The 7,645-nt window shown below is 45.2% G+C and overlaps 1 pseudogene; it reads right to left on the reverse strand.

Moving 5' to 3' along the window:
• Window positions 1-1,099: 1,099 nt before the first annotated feature.
• LOC123079397 (cysteine-rich receptor-like protein kinase 25) lies at window positions 1,100-3,397 on the reverse strand (annotated as a pseudogene).
• Window positions 3,398-7,645: the final 4,248 nt, after the last annotated feature.

Here is a 7,645-nt window from a genome sequence, read left to right on the forward strand (position 1 = left end):
CCATCTAGGTGTGTAAGTCATCTTACGAAAACCAAATAATCCCAAAACACTTAGGCGCAGTGCATTAACTTCTACCTCGTTTTTTGTTTCTTCACATATCAACCAATAATAGACGAGGGGTGTGCATGCTTTTAATGACTCGAGACTATCAAACACGACATGCAGCGATTAGTTCATTGCATGCAATGCTATTAATTAGCAAATAAACATTAAGATCTCTCGTTTTTCCCTCCTCCTTGGTCACGGTGCACAACCTAAGATGACTTACTCACCTAGACGAAGGGAGTACTAATCAAGGAAAATACATGCTTAAGGGGGACGGCTGCACAACCTAGATTGGAGGTCAACTAACAATCTTAAGACTTCATGACTTATGGGACAATTTAGTTTCAGACACGGGCTTTTGTTTCTCTGGTTTGGTGTTAAAAATCTCTGAATGTCTTGCTTTTTATTTGTTGCTCCGAACTTTGTATTGTTAGTTTCCTGTATCGAAATTGGAGTGGAAACCCTCTTTCTAGGCAATAGTCACTTCAGTGCGTCCATCAATTCTTTTTTGGAGAAACGGGCCAATTAAAAGTTAATCTATACAGTAGCATCTAACTGTAAAATTCTACATAAGTACTCCCTCCGTTCCTAAATATAAGTCTTTGTAGAGATTGCACTAGGTGGACTACATACGGAGCAAAATGAATGAATCTAAACTTAAAATGCATCTATATACATCTGTATGCAGTTTATAGTGGAATGTCTACAAAGACTTACATTTAGGAACGGAGGGAGTAGAAAGGAAGTACCTGTATGTACTGCTATGAGACATCCAATTCCAGACTCGCACGGTCCCATCAAGCGAACCAGTAACTAGTATCCGAAGTTCTGGGTGCCAACAAAGAGCACTGATACCCTTTTCATGTCCTTGGAGCGTATGGACGCAATCGTCTGTCTCTAGGTCCCAGATTTTATTGAATAAGAAAGTGAAACAACACATTAGTATTGACACATAAATATAATGCATTGTTCTGTTTTTTTTTGGCGGGTAATGCATTGTTCTGTTAAGAAGCCATATGTGGTACCTTCGCGGCACCACCTGAAGACCCAGAAATCAAAAACTGCTGAACAGAGAGCAGACCATCCGGATGCCCATCCCATGTGGTGTTGCACGTTGCGAAAGTCTGCTGAGCGTGTCCATAATTTTTTCTATGGATGGTCTCTTGCGCCGATCAATCTCCACACACTCTAGTCCAATGTCGATGCATGCTTTTATTTGCTCGAGGCAATCTGGACCTAATGACCCGTACTCTGACGCTATGCGCCAAAAGTTCCAATTATCACGTACCTACATACAAAGTTGGAATTATGATCCATTGAGGCAATATAAAGCAAATGTAACATAAGTTCCTAAATTGCATTTCATATCATCAAGTCAAGTTTTTCCTTACATTTTTAATGAACTCCCTTGCAGACGTTCGTTTTGCTTGGGAATATTTTTCTCTCCTGTGCTGGTCTCCATGATGAGTACGCCTAAACTGTAAATGTCTGACATGGTGGAGATTTCGCCTCTGTATAGATACTCCGGAGCTATGTATCCACTGAATACCATCAACATTAAGAGCATTATAAGCATTGCCAGAGAGGTTAAAGTGCAATTTACTTCATAATAAACGAACAATATCTTATCACAGTTTGTGATTGACTTACTATGATCCCACAACATTTTTTGTATTCATCCGTGTTTGTTCTTGACCGAAGAGTCTCGAGAGACCGAAATCCACAATTTTCGGCCTCATGTAATTATCCAACCATATGTTTTCTGGCTTGAGATCCATATGAATAATTGGAATACTATGTAGAAAGAGTAAACCCTTGCAAACCCCTTTAGTTATTTTGAATCGCGTCTGCCAGTCCATTTTCTTGGGTACTTCTGACAAAGTAAAACAATAAATTGTTTAAGCACTCTAAGATCATTACATCCAATAGTATTGATTTCATTGAATCCTAACAACAAAAGATTTATTGGCAGATGCGATTTTTGAGTTAAATATTAGCATAATTACAAATATCTTTATACGAGTTAAAACTCCTCCAAGCCATAGACTTGGGATTGATGTAGATGACATATCTCTTTATACTAATACTGTCTTAGAACAGTTCTTACACGGCCTCATGGCCCAGTTCACTCAAAAGCTCGAGCTTTTAAAGAAAAATAAGTAAAATGTACACAACTAACACTTTCGTGTCATAGCTCGTGGAAAACCACCACTTTATAAAATGTGACATTTTGCACCGAACCGAAGAATTGACCGTGGCACAAAAACACTATGAAAAATGGTAAGTGTTTTGCTAACGTCACTAATCGGCTGAACCCGCCAGACAAGCTGAGTTGGCAAAAAAACTGCCATGAAGACAAGTCAAACGTGCCTACATGGCAGTTTTTTTGCCAACTCAGCCTGTCCGGCGGGTCCGGCTGATCAGCAAAACACTTAGCATTATTCATCAGTGTTTTTCTGACGCTGTCAATTCTTCGGTTTGATCCAAAATGTCCTACTTTGTTAAGTGGTGGTTTTCCGTGAGTTGACACGAAAGTGATGATTCTGTGCATTTTACTCAAGAAAAATGGACAATCTATTTCGACAAAAAATAACTATACTGGATTTCCCCTGCTAATACTCCCTCAGCAAAGAAATATAAGAGCATCTAGATCACTACTTTAGTGATCTAAACGCTCTTATATTTGTTTACAGAGGGAGTAGTTTGCAATTTTTCCTGTTTGGTCATTCTATACTAGTAAATTGATAAAGGAGTATATATAACAAGCCTGCCCAAACTCCAATTAATAGTATAAACATTACATGAACTAAACTAGAAACACAAAATATGCTGGATAGTGTATTGCATACCAAAAAGATTCCTCTGAAGGCTTCCTTTAGGTAAATATTCATAGCAGAGTAAACCTTCATAGACGTCTGCAGCAATATATCTTCCATTGTGAATCATCACTTTCTTTTGTCCTTCATAGCAACAGCCAACCAAGGGGAGCACATTTTCATTTTTGAGGGCCATAAGATTTTGAACCTCGTTATTAAACGTTCTGTCACGTGCCACTGGCGAATTTTCCGCAAGTATCTTCACGGCAATCACTTCGCCATCTTCTAGAATTCCCTGTTTCACCACATATTGGATCTATATTGGCATCCTTTTCCAGCATCCTTTGAAAAGAGAAACTGGTAAGGTAAAGTCATACCTTATAAACTGTTCCGAATGCACCAGTGCGAAGTCTTCGCTCCTCAGAGAACTGATCCGTAATATTCCTCAATAGTTGCAGTGGCAACTCATTCCGTTGTGCACTCGCAGCGCCGGTCTTGCCACCATTGGTTTTACCACGGCTGGAGCCAGCGGCCATTTCTGATGATCAAAACGGTTAAAATGTCTGCTTTGTTTCAAAGATGTCAGTGGTCAATACGTAACAATGATGTGAAAATTTGACGTCTCTTTTATGCGGAGTGTCTTATTCTTAGCGTCCTATACTGCAAGGTACGACTACAAGCAAGGTGCGCGTCATCCATTGACGAACGCTCACAAACATTACAGGGCTGAGCACGTGAATGGAACTGCGAGAGACAAATATGAAAATTTTCAGGGGCAAATATGAATTTAAAAATCTCGCAAAAGTCATCTGCGTGTACCAGCAAAAAAATGTAAAGGTAGCGTCAGGGCATGTAGAACGATGTACAGCCAACTGTCTAGAAGGGGTTACAGCTAGGATCACGCCCCCGACTCACCCTTCCCGCGTAACTCCCGTAGGCGACCGGGGGAAACCCTAGCGCCGCGGGCCCATGACCCTCCTCCCTCCTCTCCTCCGGCGTGGCGTGCCTTCGGGCAAAGCCCGGTCGGTGTTGGTGGCGGCGGTGGTGGGACCCTCTCTCTGCTCTGCTGACCAGATTGTCACGGGTGCTATTCTCGACGGTTGGCAGCGGGGCACGACAACGCATGCTCGGGCTGCGATGGTGGCTCCCGTGCATGCCGCATGCCCGCTGTGTCCCCTGGTGGCCGCTCGGGGCGCACCCTAGGTGGCTGCATGCCTCGATCTGGTGCGGCCAGATCTGGCCGCCGGCGACCCTGGTGGCGCGGGGCTGCCCTCCGGCGGCAATTGTTGGCCTTGCTCGGGGCTCCCCTCCGGTGGCTGGTGCTGCCCATGGCTGGGGTTCTCCGGTGTGCTAGTGGCGGTCTGGGGGTGCACGAGTCGCGAGCGTCGGCGCGACATGACACTTGTTGCTTGGCGGCGGGGTGCGGGTGGCGGTGAGTGCCTTCCCTCTCCAAGGAACGAGCCAACGGCGAGCTCATCGCGGTGGATATGGCTTAGATTCGTGCTCGGGCAGACTGGATTTGGGCCCGAGGCGGATCGGAGCTCTTGCTCCGGGTAGGTGAGGTGGGATTCCGTCCGGGGTGTGCTCGCAGGTGGTGCTTTTGCTCTCCTCGTGGGTGCGGTGGTCGATGATGTTGGTCGCGATACCGTTGCGTTGGTGAACTGATTGGCGCCGGTGACCATTGGCATAGTGTCATGTGAGCTCGCCTGGCCATGGGCTCGGGGTTGGCTCGCCGACGGTCGTCGGCAGTCTAAGAGTCGTGCCCCCCACTCCACCGAACATTGGCTAGGGACGCAAGTGTCGGTGCCTCCTACGGTAGAGGGGCCTACCTAGACTAGGGGAGTGTCGTCTCTCTTCCTACTGTGAGCGGCGGCCCCGAATGGTGGTCCGCATGGTTGCTCTTCGGTGGACATCATTGCAGTTGTGGTGACTCACCTCTAGGGTTGTGTGACATGTAGCTCAAACGTGCCCTCTTTGTTGGAGGGGCAGCGTCCTGATCTGGATTTGGGGTTCTGATATTGTTGCGCTCCTCCTAGCGGCCTCGTGGTTGCACGGGTGAGTTGCCGAGCGAAAGCTCCATGCCTTGGCGCCAACGATGGCGACACCCGTGGGTGCCATATACTTCTTGAAGACGTCATTGTGGTTCTTCTCTTTGTGTCAGGGCTCCGCGTGAAGACCTTTGTCCGATGTGGACTCTGGAGCGGCGACACTATGTGTGTAGCAAAAACGGCAACTGCTGCGAACCAATATGTGGTTGGATGGTTAGAAGGACAATGATATCCCCTGCCACCAGAGTTCAAGTCCTATATTTGACATTGGTGCTAGCATTTTCATGGATTCATTTTAGGCCTTCCAGCGATGTGCGTTTAGTGGGAGAAGTTGTTTCCGTCGACTACGAAGGCGTCTGTGACGACTTCATCAATCTCAAGATGATGTGACGGTTCAGTCTCTCAAAAATGCTCATAAAAATAGGATGTGTGTGCATGAGTTTATAGGGATTAGTGTATGCTCATATATGCGAGCAACTTCAGTTGTAGTGTGTTAAAAGAAAAAGGCAACTGCCCCTTTTGTAGACAGCTGGAGCAGTGTGGTTTGGCCGGAGGCTGATGAGATTTAGCTTCGTAGACTAATTAACACATTTTCCTAATTTTAGGGTGTTACAAGTAGTAAGAAGGACCGTCTATTGTATGGTCTACGGGTGACATGGAGGATCGCTGCAGACAACAGCCGTCTCAACTAATGTACACGACCTCGGTGGCCATTTCTGATGATCAAAGGCTCAAAGCTGTTAAAATGTCAACGCACCTTCCTTTTGAGATGTAACGAGTGCTCGTGCGAAAGGCAGCCAAGGCGGACGGTCAAAAAAATTTGACCCAATCAGACCCTCACTTAGTTTCTATACATCCGGGCTGACTGACACCTTTCAAATCGAGATCAAATGTAAGGACAATATGAGGGCGTCTGAACGCAATGGGCACCCCGTTTCATGTCATAGCGGTCCACTGCAGCCACCCGTAGCTCCTTCCTCTCTATCTCTCTGCCATGCGCGTTGGAGAGGAGCTTTCCTGAGCTGGTCGTGTCGCTCCACCCAAATTTTAGTCCAACCTCGCCGCATGAGGGGGGCGCCGACCGGCTTAAATAGCCGCACTGGCGTATCCGACAAACTTCTCTGTTATTGTATAGGTCGATCAATTCTTATTGTGTGAATGAGGTAGCTTGACACTCAATTGTATTTCATCAACTGATGATTGCTCATCAAGTGTCAAGTTCATCTCATTTATGTACGTTGATAACTCTACTACATGATAGAGATTTTTATTTTGTGATTCAAAAAGAGTCGTGCAAACATCAATATTCCGTGTGTTAGAGATATACCATGATTATGAATCTTCTCCATGATAAGCAGAGAAGATTCATAGTGACCTTCTTAACAAAGGGTGCAATGATGACTGAAGCTTATCATTTCAGGACGACCTAGCTATTTAAGCCATCAAGTAGATCCTCACGCAGCAAGGTGGGACTAAAAACATCTGAAATCCACCAGCCCAATACAGATGTAAAATCTTAAGTATGAATAATTTATTCGGTGTTTTTTGACAGCCCCAACGGCACGATACGCACATGATGATCGACATACATGTTCTTTTGCATGTATTAGCTGTTTTGAGAATAGGATTTGTGATTGCAAATGATAAAATTTGAGCCCGCCCAATCACTTCCGCAGACGCGTCCGTAGACGTTTGAGGACCCAAATTTGCAGGTTCCAGCTGTAGATGCCCTAAGATCTTGATCTGACATTTCTCTAGGAGCACCGATCACGAGAGGATGAGGGAAGCAGACCCAAGGGACGCCTCCAGTGAGGTCCTCCGTTTCAAAATACTTTTAAGTTTGCTTTTTTTACATTAGAGCATGTACAGTCGAACCCTTTATATTGTCTCATGTCAAAATCAGTGACCGGTCAAAAAATCTCGACCCAACCGCACCCCTCTCCTGGCATTATATGTCCGAGCTGACGGACACCCTTCATAGTTAGCTTATATCGTTTTTTTCAACACGTCAGCTTATATCTGAGGCGGATATGGTGAGGCACAGATGTGTCCGCCACATCGGATCTAGCCCACGACGACCCATCCTGACCACAAATATTAACCTCACCCTATCCACATCAAGGATTGGGCCATTTGTTACACTCTTTCACTTTTTATTATTGTCCATCTTTATTTTTGAAACGGAGGCAGAAGTTTTGCCTCATCTCATTAATAAAGAACAAGAGAATTGTCCGGTTAATTAGCTGAAAACCGGGCGAAAACCGTATTGTCCATCTTTAGAGTTCAATAGGGACAAACCCTTACGACACCAGGGTCGAACCGCATGACATCCACACGCATTCCGCATCACACAACTAAGACCTTGGCCTAGGTTACCGTTAGACCCAACGATTCACCTTTTTGGGAGGGGCTGATGAGAACGAAAGCAACTTTCTTTCATAGAACTAAATTCATCATTGAAAACAGTAATTCGACGAGATTCTGGGAGGATACATGGTTAGGGGAGACGCCTTTAGACATTCAATATTCGTCTCTATATAACATTGTACAGCGTAAGGGGTCTTACGTTGCTACAATATTATAGCCCAACCCTCTAAATATTCAATTTCGGAGATCTTTAGTAGGGGGTCGATGGGACGCATGGCTACATCCCGTCAGAAGGTTGATGGATGTTCACCTTTCTGATGAGGCTGATAGTATTTACCGGAGATTAACTACGAATGCATCTTCTCAGTG

The sequence above is a fragment of the Triticum aestivum genome, chromosome 1B (assembly GCF_018294505.1).
Source record: "Triticum aestivum cultivar Chinese Spring chromosome 1B, IWGSC CS RefSeq v2.1, whole genome shotgun sequence".
NCBI classification, from domain to species: domain Eukaryota; kingdom Viridiplantae; phylum Streptophyta; class Magnoliopsida; order Poales; family Poaceae; genus Triticum; species Triticum aestivum.